At 50.3% G+C, this 22,578-nt stretch overlaps 1 protein-coding gene across 49 annotated transcripts in view; it reads right to left on the reverse strand.

Annotated features, from left to right (window-relative positions):
- The window catches only part of SORBS1 (sorbin and SH3 domain containing 1), a 263,566-nt gene that overhangs the window by 222,251 nt on the left and 18,737 nt on the right, over nucleotides 1-22,578 (reverse strand). For 2 of the 49 annotated variants that reach the window (XM_066238982.1, XM_066238985.1), the window contains exon 1: nucleotides 3,717-3,893. The exons of 46 other annotated variants lie outside the window; for them this stretch is intronic. The gene's annotated coding sequence lies outside the window, so the exon portion shown is untranslated. Of the gene's footprint in view, nucleotides 1-3,716; nucleotides 3,894-11,982; nucleotides 12,319-22,578 lie in introns of those variants that run through there. One more of the 49 variants, XM_066238983.1, reaches the window with a different exon arrangement.

Here is a 22,578-nt window from a genome sequence, read left to right on the forward strand (position 1 = left end):
TAACATTCGACCAGTTTCAGAGATCTGGGCTATCAAATCATTATTAGCTTCTCTACTTTGTCCTCAGGTACCACTGATGGCAATGCCAGGAGCGCATGGGCACTGCCGGCCTGGCTCCGAGCTCCTGGCTCTGCAGCAAACCTGCAGCCAGGCTCTGCAACCCTGAGTCACTGCCGGCCGGCCGGGGCCCATGTCTGTGGTGTTAAGAAAAATACTAACAAGAAGCAATAGACTCCCATTTAGAAAACCAGAGAAAATAAAACCACATTCACCAACATTCCTACCACAGCATTATTTGGGGACATTTCCTTGCCGATTTTTTTTTCAGACACATTTAGCACACAGTTGTGACTGTAGCTTATATACAACTGTTTTCCATTCCTTCAACTACAACTTCTGCTCGATTATCAAGGGTCACCTGTTCTAGGCACCCTTTCCGAGCCATCTCCTCACCCAGGTGAAACAGACCTCGTTTGCCCTCTGTGTCTTCTATCCTCTGAACAAACAGGAATCATGCTCCTCTCCAACTTTGCTAATTAGTCTAAACACCAGGCTCCCCTTAAAGACCACAGACCTTCCAAAGCAGTCAAGACTGTAAACTTAGATTATTTTCCACATAGTTGGCAGAAACGACACCAAAATGTTACAGGGGCCGAGTTGGAGAGGCGCACCACGACCGATGAGTTATAGCATTCCTTCTACTTCCTGGTGTCGTTCCAAATTTTCTCTAGACAACATCTCATTCTTTCAGGAATATTTAACTGATTATAAACGTCTCTTAGAACGTTGTGATTGATCAACCTCAAATATCGCACAGAGGAGGAAGGGGTCTGACAGCATGAGATATGTTCCGATTTTAAAAGAGGAAAGTGGGCAATCCTGCCATCTGCAAGTCAATAAGCCCTGATAACAACAAATGAAGAGACTCCTGGCAAAATTCTAAAACAAATGGTACGGGGGGGATTTAGAAGAGGGTGCAAACATTGGGAGAAGGCAGTGTGGGGACACGATGACCGAGTCGTGGCAGAGGGTAAGCGGTGGTTTCTTGTCATGATTACCCAGTTAGCAGACCAGGTGAAATGTCAGAGAGAAGAAAGCATCTTGATTTCAGCAAAGCAACCAGAAAAACTTCCAGTGATTCGTGTGCAGATAAGATAGGGACACAGAGTCAGTCTGTACTGGCATGTGACTATTAGCCATTTGAACTACCACCGCCACAGAACGTACCCGTATTTCCCCATGGATAAGACGTGCCCATGTATAAGACACACCTTAATTTTGGGGGCCCAAAATTTGAAAACAAAAAATAAAAAGTTTTACATAAAGTTACTGAACTCAAGTTTTATTCATCATAAAATTCATAAAACACCTCATCATTGTCAAAGCTCAACCAATAGCTTGTCCTCATCTGTGTCTGATGATGAATCACTGTCTTCATATATTGCCTCATCCTCAGTTCCATATGGCATTTGAAATGCCACAACCACTGTGTAAGATGCACCCAGTTTTTAGACCCCAAATTTTTCATAAGAGGGTGCATCTTATACATGGGGAAATACAGTACATCATTCCCTCCTTTGACCATGACTGAACTTTGTACATACCCCTCTAGTAGCACTTATCAAATCTGAGCTCCTAGTCTGTCTTTCTACACAGTACGGCTCACAGGCCACATCGAGCCCCCCACCTGTGTCTGTTATATTTTACATGTTGACTATGGCTATGTTGGTCATACCAGGGCCACGGTGAGTATTACAACAGAGATTGACCCACAAAGTGAAAAGGATTTACTATCTAGCCCAAGAGTCCCCAAACTACGGCCCACGGGCCCCCTGCGGCCCCCTGAGGCCATTTATCCAGCCCCTGCCGCACTTCCGGAAGGGGCACCTCTTTCATTGGTGGTCAGTGAGAGGAGCATAGTTCCCATTGAAATACTGGTCAGTTTGTTGATTTAAATTTACTTGTTCTTTATTTTAAATATTGTATTTGTTCCCGTTTTGGTTTTTTTTTACTTTAAAATAAGATATGTGCAGTGTGCATTTTTTCATAGTTTTTTTTATAGTCTGGCCCTCCAACGGTCTGAAGGACAGTGAAATGGCCTCCTGTGTAAAAAAAGTTTGGGGACCCCTGATCTAGCCCTTTAGAGGTAGCACAGCGCCTGGCACAGAATAGCACACATTAACCATTTGCCCACACTGATGTCTTTAATGGCACAATGACAAGCTAGAGAAAGGTTGCCGACAGCATGACACAATGTTGGATTCTTCGCCACACCCTGTCCAATGTCTTCCAAACAATGGCTTGACTGAAGAGAGACACAGGAGGCAGACTCATCAAACCCCCAGATGGCTCCGAACTGGGAAGAGGAGCTAATACTATAGATGACAAAATCAAGATGCAAATGACCCAGACAGCCTAAATTCTGGGCCAAACACAAAGCTGGTTGTGCAAGTACAGACTGGGGGCAGTTCTAAACTTCCTCGAGTCCATGAGACCTGCCCTGGCAACCATTCACGTGAAACAGAGCTGAGTACTGTCACTGACCACAAGGTTCATCAGAGCCCACAGGCCAAGAGTAATGCAATCTTAAATGGCATCAAAAGTAGGACAGTGTCCAAAACCCAGAAACACGGTAATACTCCCACTGTACCTCACAGCAGTCAGGCCACTTTGAAGGATTCAGCTCAGGACACCACACTTTTTAAAATAAATTTCTTAAATAGGATACAATCACATGATTTAAAAGGCACCCAGTGGTTATAGTGAAAAGTTCCTATTCCACCCAGTCTCCTCCTCAAAGGCAAACAGTGTCACCCATTTCCTTGGTATCCTTCCACAGGTACCGTATGGATGTACAGGCAAATAAGCATATATTGTCCTCTCCTCTTTTTTCTGCACAAATGGCAGCACACCATATATGCAGTTCCACATTCTGCTTTTTTTCAGATTAAAAAAAAAAAAAAGAGTCTGACCAGGCGGTGGCGCAGTGGATAGAGCGTCGGACTGGGACACGGAAGACCCCGGTTCGAGACCCTGAGGTCGCCAGCTTGAGCGCGGGCTCATCTGGTTTGAGCAAAAGCTCACCAGCTTGAGCCCAAGGTCCCTGGCTCGAGCAAGGGGTCACTTGGTCTGCTGTAGCCCCCCAGTCAAGGTACATATGAGAAATCAATCAATGAACAACTAGGGTGCCGCAACGAAGAATTGATGCTTCTCATCTCTCTCCCTTCCTGGCAGTCTGTCCCTATCTGTCCCTCTGTCTGACTCTGTCTATCACACACACACAAAATAGATCCTCCAGAGTCCCTCAGCAGTGCTCAAAGAGCAGCCTCACTCCTTCCTGCAGCTGCGCACAGTTCAACCGCATGGATGCTGACCTGCTGAACACTGAGCTTACCCGTCTCCTGCCACTACCAGCAATGCTGTAAGGAATAACAAACGTCATTTCTTGCCCATGTGGGTATATCTATGAGACAAATTTCAAGAACTAGAATTATAAGGAAAGAAAAGCAGATACATTTGTAATTTTGATGGATATTGTCAAGCAGGACTCTCTGCCTTTTAAAGAGAGTCATGGAGTTTCCCAAAAGAAGGGGCTGGAAATCAGGTCCCAGAAGGATGAGCTCAAGAGGCTTCTTAGCGTGGGAAAAGAGGGCTGGGAGGAGAGATGAGCACCACAGCCTCAAATACCTCCACCAACTCAGTGCTCCTTCACTTACCACATGCCGGACTCATCCTGCAGATGACATCTCATTGACTATTACAACCCTGGGGGATGGGACATTTTTATCCTCTTTATGCAGATAAGGATACTGAGGCCAGAGACCTCGAGCCAAATTCCACAGCGCTGATAAGGGACTGGGCCGAGACTCAAACCAAACTCGAGAGAGTCCCCCATCTGAGCTCCGCACTCTCCCAGCCGCGGTTCCTCCAGCCCTGGCTGCACAGAGGCTCCCGAGAGGCTTCCACACAGGCCCCACCCTCGGATTCTCGTGACTTGTCAGGGCACAACAGGCACAGGTTTAAAACACCCCTCAGGTGACTCCAATGTGCAGCCAAGACTGAGAAGTGCTCTAGTCTACCTACAGCAGTTATTCTCCAACCTGGAAGGCTTCAGAGTCACCGGGAGCCTTTGGAAAACAATTTTCAGGCCCCGCCCATGGGTTCCTGAGTTAGCAGTTATGGGGTGCTGCTGGGGAGTCTACATTCCTAGCAAGCTCCCAGGGGCTGCTGCTGATCTGGGGACCGCATTTTGAGAACTGCTACTCTGGAGGCAAGAGCTAGCACTACTCTTAGTAACATACAGCAATGAACATTTTACAGGGTACATTGCCCCAGTGAACTTTCACTGCTTTGAAGATCCAGTGAGACAATGTCCTCTAAAAAGTGAAGAGAAAACAGATACTCAAGTGTTCTTAGCCAAGTCCATACAGTTTGCAAGCGGTATAAAACCCCCCTTTTTTTTTCAAGTAAATTTCTTTTGTTGTCCTCAGGTTTTCTGACATCTAATTCAATGCTCCTTCCACTATTTAAACATCAAGCCCTAAGTTCCAGGAGGCAGAAACCTTTTCTATCTTGTTTTCTCTTATTCCTCCTGAACATAGTTGGTACTCAACACATAAACTTGAATAAATGAACGAACAAATGAACAAATGAATGAATCATGGTGTATAAATATAGTGAGACACGGGTCCTGAAGATGAAAATTGTAAGACAGGTGGATTATATCACATGTTAAAGAATTCTAATAATTGGAACCATTTAAAAAGAAAGTGATCGGCCCTGGCCGGTTGGCTCAGCGGTGGATCGTCGGCCTGGCGTGCGGGGGACCCGGGTTCGATTCCCGGCCAGGACACATAGGAGAGGCGCCCATTTGCTTCTCCACGCCCCCCCCTCCTTCCTCTCTGTCTCTCTCTTCCCCTCTCGCAGCCTAGGCTCCATTGGAGCGGGGATGGCCCGGGCGCTGGGGATGGCTCCTTGGCCTCTGCCCCAGGCGCTAGGGTGGCTCTGGTCGCGGCAGAGCGACGCCCCGGAGGGGCAGAGCGTCGCCCCCTGGTGGGCGTGCCGGGTGGATCCCGGTCGCGCGCATGCGGGAGTCTGTCTGACTGTCTCTCCCCGTTTCCAGCTTCAGAGAAATACAAAAAAATAATAATAATAAAAAAAAGAAAGTGATCTGCTTCAGTAAATAGTGAGCTCCCTGTCCTTGGAGAGATACCAGTAAAAGCCAAACAGCCAAATAACAGCTAAGTGACAGCAAAATGACAAAAATGTCACAAAACAACAACACACTCCAAGGTGACCTCCACTATCTTTAACAGCTTTTGCAAAGATGAGTTTTAATTTATGTGTACCAGTAGACAGGAGGTACTCCACAAATCCTTCCTGATTACTGGTCAACTAGCCTGCCAACAGCTTCGCTATGTAAACTTAGGCTCATTACTTTACTCCCATGCCTCAGTTTCCCTGAACACAAAATGAAGGGTTTGTTAATCAATCTCTGGGGATCATCTAACAAAATGACTTGCAAATATTTATAATAACTAACAGATGTAGCAAAGCTCTTGAAATGCAAACGGTGTCGCCCTGGCCGGTTGGCTCAGCGGTAGAGCGTCGGCCTAGCGTGCGGAGGACCCGGGTTCGATTCCCGGCTAGGGCACACAGGAGAGGCGCCCATTTGCTTCTCCACCCCTCCGCTGCGCTTTCCTCTCTGTCTCTCTCTTCCCCTCCTGCAGCCAAGGCTCCATTGGAGCAAAGATGGCCCGGGCGCTGGGGATGGCTCTGTGGCCTCTGCCCCAGGCGCTAGAGTGGCTCTGGTCGCAACATGGCGATGCCCCGGAGGGGCAGAGCATCGCCCCCTGGTGGGCAGAGCATCGCCCCCGGTGGGCGTGCCGGGTGGATCCCGGTCGGGCGCATGCGGGAGTCTGTCTGACTGTCTCTCCCTGTTTCCAGCTTCAGAAAAATGAAAAAAAAAAAAAAAGAAATGCAAACGGTGTCTGTCTCTTCTCCTCTCTGCCATTCTGCACTGCAACTGATCCTGCATCTAATTGACATTTCCATGAAAATTAAACTTAAGGAAGAACCAAGGGCAAATTCAAATTCACACTGATCAGATTTTTGAATGCCATGCCTTTATCAGTTTAATTAATGATTATCATTTTTTTAAAAACCCATGCTTCCAGCAGCCACACCTTGGGCACCCACGATGGCCAGGGCACCGGGAAATACAGACAAGGCTCACGCCCAACCCTGCCTTCTTGGGTGCAAAACTACATCTACCATTTCCACTGTTGAAAGACAGCTCTGGATGTCTCCCACCTGAGTACTGTTGATGGTTTACCAGCATTTACAAGTGTAGAATTCTATGTTTATAGATTGATTTCGACAAGGGAAACCACCACACAGAATAACAGAACCAGAAGGGAATCAAGATCCAGAGAAAGTTGGTTTTTTTGTTTGTTTGGGCTTTTTTGTACTTTTCTGAAGCTGGAAACAGGGCGAGACAGTCAGACAGATTCCCGCATGTGCCCAACCGGGATCCACCCGGCACGCCCACCATGGGGCGATGCTCTGCCCCTCCGGGGCGTTGACCAGAGCCACTCCAGCGCCTGGGGCAGAGGCCAAGGAGCCATCCCCAGTGCCCGGGCCATCTTTGCTCCAATGGAGCCTCGGCTGCGGGAGGGGAAGAGAGAGACAGAGAGGAAGGAGAGGGGGAGGGGTGGAGAAGCAGATGGGCGCTTCTCCTGTGTGCCCTGGCCGGGAATCGAACCCAGGACTTCTGCACGCCAGGCCGACGTTCTACCACTGAGCCAACCAGCCAGGGCCAAAAGTTGTCAGTTTTTAAGATCTAGAATACTAGGTGGCAAGGTTCATTTTCATGATGGGCAAGATTACAGTGCCCTCACCTAGGACCGTTTCATTCACACCTGAATGATGTGAAGGGGTCAAGCTGAGAGTGATCCCTAGGAAACAGCCTCTCAAAGTCACCAGCACTGTGGCGTCTTAGGGGCCACCAGGAGGCTTCTGAGGGGAAAAGACAAGAAACTGGAGCAACTCCCAGGCAGCTAGATAAAGCCCTTCTTTACCTACTTTGAGCATTAAAAACTGTGTTTTCAGACACAATACCAAAAAATGAGAACACATGCAGGAGCTTTTAAAATACTGTGAACCTTCCTTACTAACCTCACAGAGATGATCTGAGAGGAACCAAAGTAGACATGCCACCCGTGAAAGAAAGATGAACCTCTGGCTTCACGTTGGGACAATGCAAATGACCTTCTCAGAATGCAGGAGGTCCAGGGAGAAGGCCTGGGGACAGGAAGCCAGTCAACCGCTCCAAAGCCAGAGCTGAAAAGCTGAGATGGTTGTTTGTGGTAATGAACAGATTCTGACAGTCACATTCAGATGCATGTTAACAAGGCTTTTCTTCCTGGAGGAATCTCAAGACCTGCTGCAGAACAAACCGCCAAGGGTCGGGACCCCTAAACGGCGGAGCACTCGGTGGTAGCCGTCGAGAAAGCTAACATTTTCTATTTCCAGTTCCTATGGACAAATCTATGGCTGAGAGTTTAGGGTTGAAAGGATTAGAGGTTGCAATCATGTAGCACAGGTGTCCCCAAACTCTAAGATGTCTAGGAACCAGCTGGAGTGCCTATTAAATGCAGCCTCCCAGACCCACTCCCAAGCACCTGTGTATGAAGGGGGAGGAGCCACCCCACAAGGACTCCGCACACGGTGCCTATCTAAGGCAGCTGGTCCCTAGACCACTGTTCAAGAAACACTGGCCTGGTCCAAGAGCCGGTTTTTTTTTTTCATAAGTGAGAAAAATAAAGCCCAGACTGGTGAGGTGCCTTGCCCAAGTCCAACTTCCTAAGCCTAGGAGGAAGAAATCTGTAAGTGTAAATAAATGCCTGAGTATAATCCAAATTGTCATCCCCAAGGGCAGCTAACAGCGAGCTAGCTTCTTAAACAGAGCCTCTCACCAACGAAAAGACCTGCAGAGAAAGGCCCTTCCTGGGAGGGAGACGGAATGAAACACCAATAACTACGTTAAGAAGGGCCCCTATGTTTCCACAGGACTCTGTCCACACTATAATTGTACTGTCACTTGCACTGTCATTTACTATTGACCTCTGACTGTGAACACCTGCAGGGTGGGACCGAGTCCCATCCGTCCTGCATAACCGCCAGCACACAGCAGGCTTCCATGAACTTGCTGTATTGTCAGATGAAAGCTATTACCACCTTCTGCCTAGAATCTCTTCCAAGAGGCTCGTCCACCTGGCACACTGCTCTCCCAGCCTTCCTGTCCAAGCTCAGGTGTCACCTCCTCTGAGAACCCCCTTCCCCTCCCCCACCAGATACACTCTCCCCGAGGCCCCTGCACATACCTGTTACCTGTTAGCACTTATCACACGGCCCTGGAACGGTTCTGTTGACCTATGAGACTCTACCTGGAAGGTAACGAGTTTGGTCTTTGAAACCTCGGCCTCAAGCTCAGTTTGCCATGCCAAAGCTGCTCAACAAATGTGCCATTGTAGGGAGGATGGACGGGAGAAATTTATTTTAAATATCTTGCTACAAACTCAAACCCCTAACATTACAGGTGTGCTTCAATGAAGGAAAAGAAATCCTGTTATTTCCTCTGTTCACATTTGCAAAGTCATGTCTCAAAGCCACTATGATCAGTGAGGTGTGTTGGCTATAATTAGAAAAGGCCTCACCTGTGGATGCCCCTACACACACACACACACACACACACACACAACACCTGTGATCCACCATCAACATACATCTTCAGCTGCCACCTGAAGCTTCCTGAGCCCACAGGGTCCTCCTTGTATACTGCGAGTTCTGTACCTTGCATACTGAGCAGGGGGCTGCTCCCTGCTATACTGAGTTCTGTACCCTGTATACTGAGCAGGGGCTGCTCCCTGCTATACTGAGTTCTGTACCTTGTATACTGAGCAGGGGGCTGCTCCCTGCTATACTGAGTTCTGTACCTTGTATACTGAGCAGGGGCTGCTCCCTGCTATACTGAGTTCTGTACCTTGTATACTGAGCAGGGGCTGCTCCCTGCTATACTGAGTTCTGTACCTTGTATACTGAGCAGGGGCTGCTCCCTGCTATACTGAGTTCTGTACCTTGTATACTGAGCAGGGGCTGCTCCCTGCTATACTGAGTTCTGTACCTTGTATACTGAGCAGGGGGCTGCTCCCTGCTCACTTTGCACTGTGGTTATCTCCCTCTAGGCATCTGTGGACAATACTCCCTGAGGCACAGACGAGGCGTAGGTCAGGCATCGAGCCAAGGGAGGGACTTCAAATGTCCAGAGCTGAAGAGGGGCTCCTCAGGCAAAGCTGTTTTCTCCTTGAGATGAGGCAGAAGCCACACATCTGCCCTCCACTGGCTCTGACGCGCGGCTGCACTCTAGGCGCCTAACAGCTCCCAAGCAGGTAGAGAGAGCTGCACGAAGTTTAAGACTTAGCTGTCACCTGGCTGAATAGAGAGCTCCGTCAGTTAGAGCACTGTACCTAACCACAGAGGTTGTCAGTTTGATCCCCGTCAGGCCACATACAGGAACAGACCTATGTTCCTGTCTCTCTCTCCCTTTCTCTCATGCTGAAATCAATTTTAAAACAAACGAGCAAACACAACAAAAAACCAAAACTAAGCTGTCAACTCTGTGGCTTCCGCTGACACTCCATCGCTTTTGCAGAGCCCTGGACAGCTGATGTGGCTTCCTCCACCCTTGACCTCTCTGCCCCCTGTGCCCACCGAGCTGCACTTTATGTCCCCAAGGCAGGACTAGGGAGCCAGCGGGGCGTTCAGACTCTCTGCCGGGCACTCCTTATTGCGGCCACACCGTCCGCCGCTTGTCTTCTGTCTCCCCACCCTCTCAATCTCGGCCTTCCATATTCAAATCCAACAAAACTTAAGGCTTTTTTGAGAGTTATTCCTGTTCACATTTTAGTTACTATGTAACAAACCAGATTTCCTGTTTCTTTCTTGTGTTTATTATGCTCAGGATATTTTTTCTTACTGCCTTGAGAATTATTCCCATAGGAAACATTCAACTCCTCTGGAGCTCTTTTGACACTAAAACCCTCTTCCCTGAGAACCTTCCTTCTGGGGCATAACAAGGCTGGCAGCTGCTGATAAGCCCCAGTGCGGAGCGGGAAAGCAGCTCGCACTTTGAGTCAGGCCGCCCAGCTCCGCCACTGCCGGTGTCGCCTTCCTGGGCCTCAATTTCCCCAGCCATAAAATACGAATAATAAAACCTAACTCAAGCCCTGGCCAGCTGGCTCAGTGGTAGAGTGTCTGCCTGGTATGTGGATGTCCCAGGTTTGATTCCCAGTCAGGGCACACAGGAGAAGCACCCATCTGCTTCTCCACCCCTCCCCCTCTCCTTCCTCTCTGTCTCTCTCTTCTCCTCCCGCAGCCAAGGCTCCATTGGAGTGAGTTGGCCCTGGGTGCTGAAGTTGGCTCATGGCCTTCCGTCTCAAGCACTAAGAAAAAGCTCAGTTGCTGAACAATGGAGCAACGCCTCAGATGGGCAGAGCACCACCCTGCCGGGGGTTTGCCAGGTGGATACCGGTCCAGGTACTAGTAGGAGTTTGTCTCTGTCTCCCCTCCTCTCAATAAAAAAACCTAACAAGCGGTTGTTGCCAGGATTGAAGATCATGACTACACCTAGCACAGGGACTGAGTGCGTAGCCCGCCAAAATGTGAACTGTTATCACTATTCCAACTGCTTTGGGGCACAGCCAATGTGGAGTGGGGGCAGCAAACCTATTTTTTCCCCCTCATGCATGGAGAATTTTTTCCATAGGAAACACTCAGAAAGGCCTCCTGCCGTGAGTAACTGTAATCATGGAGGAGAAATCAGAAATGAAGGGAGCTGCCTGGAGACCTCAGGAAGGCAAAAGAAGGATGCTTACTCTTGGAGGGCTATAAGGTCTCTCAAACACACCAGTGCCCTCACTCCCAACCCACATACCTCCGGGTGTGTTATCTAAGACAAGCCACTGAAGCTCAGTGAGTGTCATTTCCTCAGCTGCACAGCGGAGATAACCTTACTGACAGCCCAACTGTTCAGGATGACGTGAGGCAGTGTTTCTTGGCGGGTGGTCTGCAAACCACCTGCGACCTGGGCCCAGCCGGTGCCGTCCCAGCCCCTCACCCCTGTTCCTTCCTTCCTAACAGAGCCTGCATTTTGTTCCGGTGCCTGCCCTCCTCCAGATGGCTGTAGAAGTGCAAGTGCCCTTAGTGATCGGCTCAAGGGTAGACATGTGACCCAGCTCCAGCCAAGAAGACATCATGGATGTGTCTTAGGTAGCTTCCTGGCTCCTAAGAGTGAGCCATGGAGTGCCTTCCAGGCACCTGAGAGAGCCAGAATTCAATCTACGTCCCTCTTCTTCCTCTTGATGTCACTAGCACCAAGATGGCCCAGATGGCAAGAACCTGGCTGCTTGCTGATATCACAGAGCCACTCAATCAAGCCAGAAGCTCACTCTACTTCAGGATTTAGAAGTGCTCCTCTGCTCAACTTCAAGGGGGCATGACTCCCACCGCAGACCACATAATGGTGGGTCTTGGGAGTAGTACAGTGCACCAGTCCTATTTGAAACAATGATGTCCCTGTTAGCCAATCTGAGTTGGAGTTTGTTCCTTGTAGCTGAAAATATCCGAATAGAAGCTGCAGAAACCTACACATGTTAAAAATACAGATGATTGGGTCCCCCCAGGGAGTAATATGCATTTTTAACAAGCACCCCAGGTGACTGGAATGCTCCCCACCATTAAGAACCACTGCTTTAATGGGAAGTAAAACTACCCAGTGCGGCCAGGCTCAAGGTCAACACTCTAAGCATTGGTTCAAAACGGCCTTAGCAGACAAACACCAACCACCTGCCTGTTTCCTGAGAAAAGTTACTGCAGGAAGGACAGAGGAACAGAGCGGAGTGTGAGTTGTCAAACAAATCTCACCTCTTCCCGCAGAAGGTTGCTTTGCACAGTCGTAGAAAAACATCTGCGAACATTTAGCCAGAACCCTCTTCGGGAACAAGCCGACTCAATCCCTTTTCCTCGGCAGCTACAGCTGGAGTCGTTACGTGGAACGTTTCGGTGACAACCACAGGAGACAGTACAGTGGCTCATGCCACACAAACAGCCATTCCAGCTCGCCCAGGGGCCCTTTCAGCTTTATTAAAAGGTCATTTTCCTGGCCTGGCTATTTCTTATCCTGGACTGATCACCTCCACGGCACCAGGAAACGGCAAGGGAAGCTGTATTTATCAGAAGATAAAAGAAGGAGCTGGCTGTGCCGCCGGGCCGATTCCTGAAATCACTGTGGTTGAAATGTCCAAGATAACAGCGTTCTCACAGGTCATACCTCACTCCCGATTCCGAGGGAGAAACTAAGGGCAAAGAGGGGTGGCGCTTGGGGCTCCGCCTCACACAGCTCTTTTTCTTTAGCATTAGTCAGTAAGGAGGGCTTTTTTTTTTTTTTTTTTTTTTTACCACGGCAGGTATAGTGGATAGAGGGGGGACAGAGACTGCTTAGCATGGAAAAAAAGAGAGATTGAAGGGAGGAGCAGGCACTAATTTAGAGAGGCCTCTGCAGGATACCAGTGGCCTAGATAAACCACTGCCCGTTGACTCATCTATCTGTCTCCTACAGCTAGGGCTCATTGTGTCCATCTCGTTCCTCTCTGCGTCCCCAGCTCAGGTCCTGTGGAATGCTGGCCGGACTAAGTCAATGAAAGGAAGCACTCCGGAATGCAGGTTGATGAAGTGGATAAATGGTTGGATGAATGGAGAGTGGATGGCCAGGGATGCCAAAGAATTCTGGCCACGGAACCAGGGAAGCCTTCATGAAGGGCTGCGCAGCTGAGCTGGATCTCGAAGCATTTAGACAAGTGCAGATGACGGGAGGACCCACCTCATCCGAAGTACCTAATACCATCTTAGGCAGAAAGCTGGTGTTAATAAGTGCTTCCCAGATGCATTTACTGAAGTGGCTTTCCTAAGTGAAGGAAGCTGGCTTCATTTCCCACAGCCTTTCGTTTCTCCCTCGGTAAACAGAAGCCACTCCTAACTAGCAACTAAACTGACAAGCAGAGGAAAAGGCACTGCCTACCAGTCTCTACAAACATTCCTCCATTTCTACTCGTCCGGAGTTTTCCAGGATCTGTCATGAAGTGCCAGAGGCAATGTAGGTCACCCCTTATGTGTGTATCTGCATATAGAAATACTGGAAGCATCCATACGAAATTAATAAAAGTGATTATCTATCGATAGGGGGACGTATCATATATCACCTAAACTGGGACACTTTTGAGAATGAAAGGGGGGGGGGGTTACTGATCATTCACTGGCACAAAGAACATAACCTGGGACTGTCATGAGCAAACTGACCCACCTAATGGGGTACAGGTTGGGGGAGGGAGTGAAACAGACATCACAGGGATGAGAATGAAAATTTTCTATGCATACATTTATATAGTGCTTTGATTTCTGAACCATGTGTATATATCAACTATTTGAAAATCTAATAATCTTTTTAATAGGAAGAAAATAGCCCAAGAATTTAGCTTTCCAACTCCCTTAGACCAAAAAAAAAAAAAGAAAAAAAAAAAAAAAAAAGCTCATTTGGGGGCATTAGTCAATAGCCACCCTGAAGAGCAACCCTAGATATTAAAGGAAGTCACTGCTCACAACACAACCCTCAAGAAAACAGCCGGGAGAGGAGAGCCGTGCATGGCCTAAAAAGGCTCTGACTCCGAGAGGGCCCAGGAGATGGGAACGGAGGGGGAATATAAACAGTGTGACAGACAGAAGGCAGTTCAGGTTTTACACAATTATGGCAACAAAGTGAGATTGATTCAGGACTGAATTAAGCTCTTTATATTGTTTCTACTTAAAAAGGAAATGTAATGACTACAGTCCTCCTCACAGATTTATCTTTCCTGACATCAAACACATTCATAACCTATTTTAAATTCCAAGGAACAATGCCGGGGTTTAGGAAAAGCGAATACCAGTGTGTTTCAGCAGAACGTTCTGGACGCTGGGGGAAAGCTCCTCTGACCTTTAATTGCTCAGGAAACACACACACGTATTTTCTTTTCTAACTCAAGTTAGAAAAACGCTCAGCCAGGATGCCTGGATTTTAGGATGGGTCTTTCTTTGGAAGAGCTGCTTTGGAGCCTCTTAAAGACCATGTGTGGTGTCACTGTGGCCTCTAGTCTCTTTTGTAACCATCTCCTCATTTGTTTGTTTTTTTTAATTTATTGATTGACTGATTTTAGAAAGAGAAGAAGGTGGAGAGGGAGAGAAGGAAAGAGGGAGAGAGAATGAGAAGGGGAGAAGGGGACAGGGAGAGAGGGATAATGAGAGTGAGGAAGAGAGAAAGAGAGAGAGAGAGAGAGAGATTGATTTGTTGTTCCACTTATTTATGGTTGACTATTGGTTGATTCTTCTATGTACCCTGACCATGGAAGTGAACATAAAGACAATGGTGTATCAAGACGATGCTCTAACCCAGTAGTCCCCAACCTTTTTTGGGCCACGGACCGGTTTAATGTCAGAAAATATTTTCACGGACCGGCCTTTAGGGTGGGATGGATAAATGTATCATGTGACCGAGACAAGCGTCAAGAGTGAGTCTTAGACGGATGTAACAGAGGGAATCTGGTCATTTTTAAAAAATAAAACATCGTTCAGACTTAAATATAAATAAAACGGAAATAATGGAAGTTATTTATTCTTTCTCTGCGGACCTGTACCAAATGGCCCACGGACCAGTACCAGTCCGCAGCCCGGGGGTTGGGGACCACTGCTCTAACCAACCAAGCTACCCGGCCAGGACACCACCTCCTCCTTTCACACTACACCACCTCAGGCTCAGGCCTGAATTACCTGGACTGGAAAAACATCTCATCTCCTGCTTCTAAAAGGTCAGCTAGACCATATCCCATTATGAACCCTTCAGGAGCTCCACACAGCTCTCAGGATAGACTGTACCATCCAAACAGGGACACTTGAGAGTGAAAGGGGGCACTATTCATTATCACACTGTGACCACAGGCAAAGCCACCCTGGGAAACTGGTATGTGAGGTCATCCTACTGTAGGATAAATCCAGTCAGTCCTCTCAGTACAAGCTTGAATACAAGACACTCCAGGCCAAATTTACCTTTCCAGACATTCTGCATCCTGACCATACCACAGGATCCAATCCCAATGGACCTGCAGTTACCCAGCATGTCTTGGGCTTCACTATCTCGGTGCATTTGCTCACACCATTTCCTATTTCTGCCTCCACCCCACCCCATCCCCTGCCAGTCTGTCACATGCCTCTATCCATCTATGCAGATCTAATTTCTACAATTCCTTCAAAACCCAAGTCAAGCCAATCAAGCAGTGGCACAGTGGATAGAGCATCAACCTGGGATGCTGAGGTCCCAGGTTGGAAACCCCGAGGTCACCAGCTTGAGCACAGGCTCATCTGACTTGAACATGACCCCATGGTTGTTGGCTTGGGCCCAAAGTTGCTGGCTTGAGCCTATGGTCACTGGCTTGAGCAAGGGGTCATTGGCTCAGCTGGAGCCCCTCCCCACCATCAAGGCACATATGAGAAAGCAATCAATGAACAACTAAAGTGCCACAACTACAAGTTGATGCTTCTCATCTCTCTCCCTTCCTGTCTGTTTGTTCCTGTCTGTCCCCACCCCCACCCCCTTAAAAACCAAAAAAACCCAAGTCAAATGGTGCCATTCTTTACTGCATTCATTTAACATAGTTTTTACTGACAGCTCATTATGTTAGGCACATAGTAAGTACTGAAAAAAATTCACCTGTAGTGGAACTTGAATTTGTGCATGTGTTTATGTGTGTACGTGTGTGTGTGTGTGTGTGTGTGTGTGTGTGTACGTAACTGTGAAAGCCGGTACCAAGGATGGGCACAGGGTGATATGCTAGAAAGTATTCTCTGTTATGGTTTTGTACAGACACACCCACCACCCCATAAGGCTTTGCTCCTTGAAGGCAAAGCCCAAGAGACCCATCTTACAACCCTGCTGAACCCACCACATGCCCTTGAATGTAGCAGGCATTCAACAAACGTTTACTGAGTAAAGAAGTAATATGAAAATCTTTATTTATTTAGTATGAAGACCAAATAACAACTAGTTTTGCATGAACCCGTATGAGAACAAAGAGGAAACTGAATTCCCACTGACCTTCGAGAGACACCCCAGGTCCTACGATTGTGACCCTCATTTGACACTGACGCTGGAAAGGAACTGAAGTCACCTGACTCGACACTATTGCTTCTCCAGAGGTTCAGTGACTCACTCATCCAAGGGCACACAGCTAATTAGTTACTGAGCCACTGGAGAGGTCAGAAGGTGACACAGGAAAGACTGAGAATTCAGTGACTGAGAAAATGACCAAAGGAGCCTCTGGAGCAGAGCTGTCTCTAGGAGGGAGGTGGCCCTGGAGGTTGGAGTGGCCTGAGAGCTTCATGACGGAGGTCTCGGGTGGGGGACCAAGAGACGGAAGGGAAGTGGGTGACTGTCCCCTCACTGAGGCCAGCAGGGGAAAGGCTCCGTGGTAGCAAGTTTGGCAAGGGAGGACTACAGCAGGGTCCCCAAACTTTTTACACAGGGGGCCAGTTCACTGTCCCTCAGACCGTTGGAGGGCCGGACTATAAAAAAAACTATGAATAAATCCCTATGCACACTGCACATATCTTATTTTAAAGTAAAAAAAACAAAATGGGAACAAATACAATATTTAAAATAAAGAACAAGTAAATTTAAATCAACAAACTGACCAGTATTTCAATGGGAACTATGCTCCTCTCACTGACCACCAATGAGAGAGGTGCCCCTTCCGGAAGTGCGGCGGAGGCCGGATAAATGGCCTCAGGGGGCCGCATGCAGCCCGCGGGCCGTAGTTTGGGGACCCCGGGACTACAGGGTTCCAAAGGGAGGCAGGGAGGCTGCTACTGGCAAAAATCCTCCCTGGTGATGTACACAGCCGAGCGCAGGGAGCAGACACAACATTTCCGTGTCCGACCTGGAAGAGGAGCTGGGGGTGGGGGGGGGGAGGTGCCGAGCTCAGACTGCCCCAGCAGCGCCTCCTCCGGTGATGGGGCCGCTCCACCCAGCCCACTCGACTGCTGACAGTGCTCAGATACAGCGGCTCAGAGAAACTCAAGAAAAGGCCGAGTCCTGGGTCTTCCCCAGATCTGCTTGTCTGTCTGCCCTAAGCGGCATGGGGCAGACTAGTTAAACAGTAACTAGCAGCAAAGGGGCTGGGCACGCAGCCTAGTTCTACCCCGTACATCTGCAACACGCAGCCCCTCCTCAGGCCCTTCTGTGGTGTGCAGTCATGGCAATCATTCCATAACCGCCTTTCAGGAGAAAACAGACAAGTGACTGGATCTGAGTTCTTGTTTCAGCTACATGCAGAGAAACAGCCAAGTCAATTCTCAGCAGCCTGGACAGGGCCCTGCACACGGCTCACCTGTCCGGCTCATCTGCAGCCCTGAGCCTCGCTGGCCTGTCACACTTGACTGGAATGTGACCCCCTGGCCTCCACCCACCATTACCACCATCTAGGCTCTGTAGAACTCGGCACATGAGGAGCCCAAACTGAAAACATTCATTAACACACAACAAAAGTCTCTGGAGCTAAAGGAACACCAAGAGTTCCTCAGATGGCCTTTCCAGGTGGCCTTCCACCAGCCCTGTGCTCGGAGGTACAAACCCAGCCAGGGTCCGGAGGGCAAGGCTGCCCGACCTCAGCACACTGACATTGGATGTGGGGTCCCGCTCTGTCACGGGGCTGTCCTGTGCACTGGAAGACTTAGCAGCACACTGACACTGGATGTGGGGTCCCGCTCTGTCGTGGGGCTGCCCTGTGCACTGTAGGACTTAGCAGCATACTGACACTGGATGTGGGGTCCCGCTCTGTCGTGGGGCTGTCCTGTGCACTGGAAGACTTAGCAGCACACTGACACTGGATGTGGGGTCCCGCTCTGTCGTAGGGCTGCCCTGTGCACTGTAGGACTTAGCAGCACACTGTGACACTGGATGTGGGGTCCCGCTCTGTCACGGGGCTGCCCTGTGCACTGTAGGACTTAGCAGCACACTGACACTGGATGTGGGACCCCGCTCTGTCGTGGGGCTGGCCTGTGCACTGTAGGACTTAGCAGCACACTGACACTGGATGTGGGGTCCCGCTCTGTCACGGGGCTGCCCTGTGCACTGTAGGACTTAGCAGCACACTGACAGTGGATGTGGGACCCCGCTCTGTCGTGGGGCTGTCCTGTGCACTGTAGGACTTAGCAGCACACTGACACTGGATGTGGGACCCCGCTCTGTCGTGGGGCTGCCCTGTGCACTGTAGGACTTAGCAGCACACTGACACTGGATGTGGGGTCCCGCTCTGTCACGGGGCTGCCCTGTGCACTGTAGGACTTAGTAGCACACTGACACTGGATGTGGGGTCCCGCCCTGTCGTGGGGCTGTCCTGTGTACTGGAAGACTTAGCAGCACACTGACACTGGATGTGGGGTCCCGCCCTGTCGTGGGGCTGTCCTGTGCACTGTAGGACTTAGCAGCACACTGACACTGGATGTGGGGTCCCGCTCTGTCACGGGGCTGTCCTGTTCACTGTAGGACTTAGCAGCACACTGACAGTGGATGTGGGGTCCCGCTCTGTCGTGTGGCTGTCCTGTGCACTGTAGGACTTAGCAGCACACTGACACTGGATGTGGGGTCCCGCCCTGTCGTGGGGCTGTCCTGTGCACTGTAGGACTTAGCAGCACACTGACACTGGATGTGGGGTCCCGCCCTGTCGTGGGGCTGCCCTGTGCACTGTAGGACTTAGCAGCACACTGACACTGGATGTGGGGTCCCGCCCTGTCGTGGGGCTGTCCTGTGCACTGTAGGACTTAGCAGCACACTGACACTGGATGTGGGGTCCCGCCCTGTCGTGGGGCTGTCCTGTGCACTGTAGGACTTAGCAGCACACTGACACTGGATGTGGGATCCGCTCTGTCACGGGGCTGCCCTGTGCACTGTAGGACTTAGCAGCACACTGACACTGGATGTGGGGTCCCGCCCTGTTGTGGGGCCGTCCTGTGCACTGGAAGACTTAGCAGCACACTGACACTGGATGTGGGACCCCGCTCTGTCGTGGGGCTGCCCTGTGCACTGGAAGACTTAGCAGCACACTGACACTGGATGTGGGGTCCCGCTCTGTCACGGGGCTGCCCTGTGCACTGTAGGACTTAGCAGCACACTGACACTGGATGTGGGACCCCGCTCTGTCGTGGGGCTGCCCTGTGCACTGGAAGACTTAGCAGCACACTGACACTGGATGTGGGGTCCCGCTCTGTCGTGGGGCTGCCCTGTGCACTGTAGGACTTAGCAGCACACTGACACTGGATGTGGGACCCCGCTCTGTCGTGGGGCTGCCCTGTGCACTGGAAGACTTAGCAGCACACTGACACTGGATGTGGGGTCCCGCTCTGTCGTGGGGCTGCCCTGTGCACTGTAGGACTTAGCAGCACACTGACACTGGATGTGGGACCCCGCTCTGTCGTGGGGCTGCCCTGTGCACTGGAAGACTTAGCAGCACACTGACACTGGGTGTGGGACCCCGCTCTGTCGTGGGGCTGCCCTGTGCACTGTAGGACTTAGCAGCACACTGACACTGGATGTGGGGTCCCGCCCTGTCGTGGGGCTGTCCTGTGCACTGTAGGACTTAGCAGCACACTGACACTGGATGTGGGGTCCCGCTCTGTCACGGGGCTGCCCTGTGCACTGTAGGACTTAGCAGCACACTGACACTGGATGTGGGGTCCCGCTCTGTCGTGGGGCTGTCCTGTGCACTGTAGGACTTAGCAGCACACTGACACTGGATGTGGGGTCCCGCCCTGTCGTGGGGCTGTCCTGTGCACTGTAGGACTTAGCAGCACACTGACACTGGATGTGGGGTCCCACTCTGTCACGGGGCTGCCCTGTGCACTGTAGGACTTAGCAGCACACTGACACTGGATGTGGGATCCGCTCTGTCACGGGGCTGCCCTGTGCACTGTAGGACTTAGCAGCACACTGACACTGGATGTGGGATCCGCTCTGTCACGGGGCTGCCCTGTGCACTGTAGGACTTAGCAGCACACTGACAGTGGATGTGGGGTCCCGCTCTGTCACGGGGCTGCCCTGTGCACTGTAGGACTTAGCAGCACACTGACACTGGATGTGGGATCCGCTCTGTCGTGGGGCTGCCCTGTGCACTGTAGGACTTAGCAGCACACTGACACTGGATGTGGGGTCCCGCTCTGTCGCGGGGCTGTCCTGTGCACTGTAGGACTTAGCAGCACACTGACACTGGGTGTGGGGTCCCGCTCTGTCGTGGGGCTGCCCTGTACACTGGAAGACTTAGCAGCACACTGGTTTCTACCCATCAAATGCCAGTAGCATCCTCTAAATCAGGGGTCCCCAAACTTTTTACACAGGGGGCCAGTTCACTGTCCCTCAGACCATTGGAGGGCCACCACACACAGTGCTCCTCTCACTGACCACCAATGAAAGAGGTGCCCCTTCCGGAAGTGTGGCGGGAGCCGGATAAATGGCCTCAGGGGGCCACATGCGGCCCGCGGGCTGTAGTTTGGGGACGCCTGCTCTAAATTGTGACAATCAAAGATGTCCCCAGACATTGTCAAATGTCCCCTAGAGGTAAGAGCGCCCACGGCCAAGAACAACTGCCAAAGGGTGACCTCCCTAAATGTTCTATTCCACACACCCCCACATGCTCGGGCACTTGGAGCTCTTAGTCCTACAAATAGCTAGGAGGTTAAAAGGTAGAGCTTTTAATCAGGTGGACCTTAGTCGGAGTCCTACCTCTGTGTCTTACTCCCTGTGACTTTAGGTAGATTACACAGTCTCTTTGAGCCTCAGTTCCTTCACCTGTAAAATGGCAACGACAGAACAGCCCCTACTTCATGGGACAGCCATGGCAGTCACACGAAACGTCACATAAAGATTCACTAGCACAATGAGTACTCAATAATTGTTAGGGATTATTTGCAGGCCTGGAACATTCTTTTTAGCCAAGCCTAGAGTTTAGTCTTCTATTTCTGTGGCTTCTGATCTTCCCCCTCCTTCCTATGCCCTTTCCACCTGTTAAATGCCTTTGGTCTTAACCTTTGGTCAGAAGGAATCCTTCCTGCTGGTTCAAAGGCATCTGAGGTTAAAGTGAAGGAAAGAAAACACACAGAGAGAGAGAGAGAGAGAGAGAGAGAATGAGAGAGAGAGGACCTTTCAGATCCAACCCTGCCCAGACCAACTCTCCTGACAAAGGTTTCCATTGTTGTCCATAAACAAACTTTTCCACAGGGAGGCCTTAAAAGAGCCAAAAAGCCTCAAAGTCTCTGGACTCTTCCAGTTCTTATCCCCATTCTGCCCTGACTGTGGCATAGCCCTTTTCCCTTTCTGGGCCTCAGTTTCCTAATCCGTGAGGACTGGTGGGCTCTGAGCAGCCCGTCACCATTCTCTCAGACATGCTCTGAACACTGCTGTCTGATGGCAGCTGGACCCACATGGCACGTAAGTGCCTAACTAGGAATAAGGGTCATAAAGACAAATCATTCTCTTCTATTCCCTGTGTTCCCCCACAGCCAGTAAATACAGTATTTGCAGGATGCAGAAATAGAGATTTGTTGCCAGTGGAGTCAAAGACCTGAATAAAATGAAATCCTGCCCTGAGACTTTGGACAAATTAGTTCATCTCTCTAATCCTGTTGCCTTATCTGTAAAATGGGATAATAAGAGAAGCAGGAATGATATAAAAATTATGAGACAAAGATCATGAAAGCTGGCCCAGAGCTGGCATACACCCTTCAAAAAAACATAGTTTCCTTTCTGGACTCTCTGTGTTAAATTCTGTAATATAACTTGTCCTTCTCCTCTGGAAATACTTCCCTCTGTCCTTTCTCAAGTTCTATCCAAGCCCTCCTCTGCCAGGAAGCCTTCTATGCAAGGACTCTGCTTCTAAAAGTCCAAAGCCATAAATTTCCAGGAGACTGGTTGGTGAGTGGAGACAGGGCAGGGAAGAGGAGGAGGGGAAAGAGCTCACTGACAACAGTTCCCTGCCCTGACAATCGCCTTGCTGTGAACTCAGGAAGATGAACGACCCCTCCCTGTGCAGCCCCAGCATGGAGTGCTGACCTCAACCACACAGCAGGAAGATAAGCAATGGGACCAGGCGGTTTCTCCCCTCACCTCCATGTAAACCTCCCAAATCTCCAGGCCAGACCCTCCCCCTTGCAAGCCCTCAGGCTGTGACACCGCCAGTGGGTGAGCTGAGCTTGCACTGCAAGGCGGAGGGGCCTACCGATAAAAAAATGGAACTTGGGACCCTACCCGGTTGGCTCAGCGGTAGAGCGTCGGCCTGGCGTGCGGGGGACCTGGGTTCGATTCCCGGCAAGGGCACATAGGGGAAGCGCCCATTTGCTTCTCCACTCCCCCCCCCTTTCCTCTCTGTCTCTCTCTTCCCCTCCCGCAGC

The sequence above is a fragment of the Saccopteryx bilineata genome, chromosome 7, assembly GCF_036850765.1.
Source record: "Saccopteryx bilineata isolate mSacBil1 chromosome 7, mSacBil1_pri_phased_curated, whole genome shotgun sequence".
Lineage (NCBI taxonomy): Eukaryota > Metazoa > Chordata > Mammalia > Chiroptera > Emballonuridae > Saccopteryx > Saccopteryx bilineata.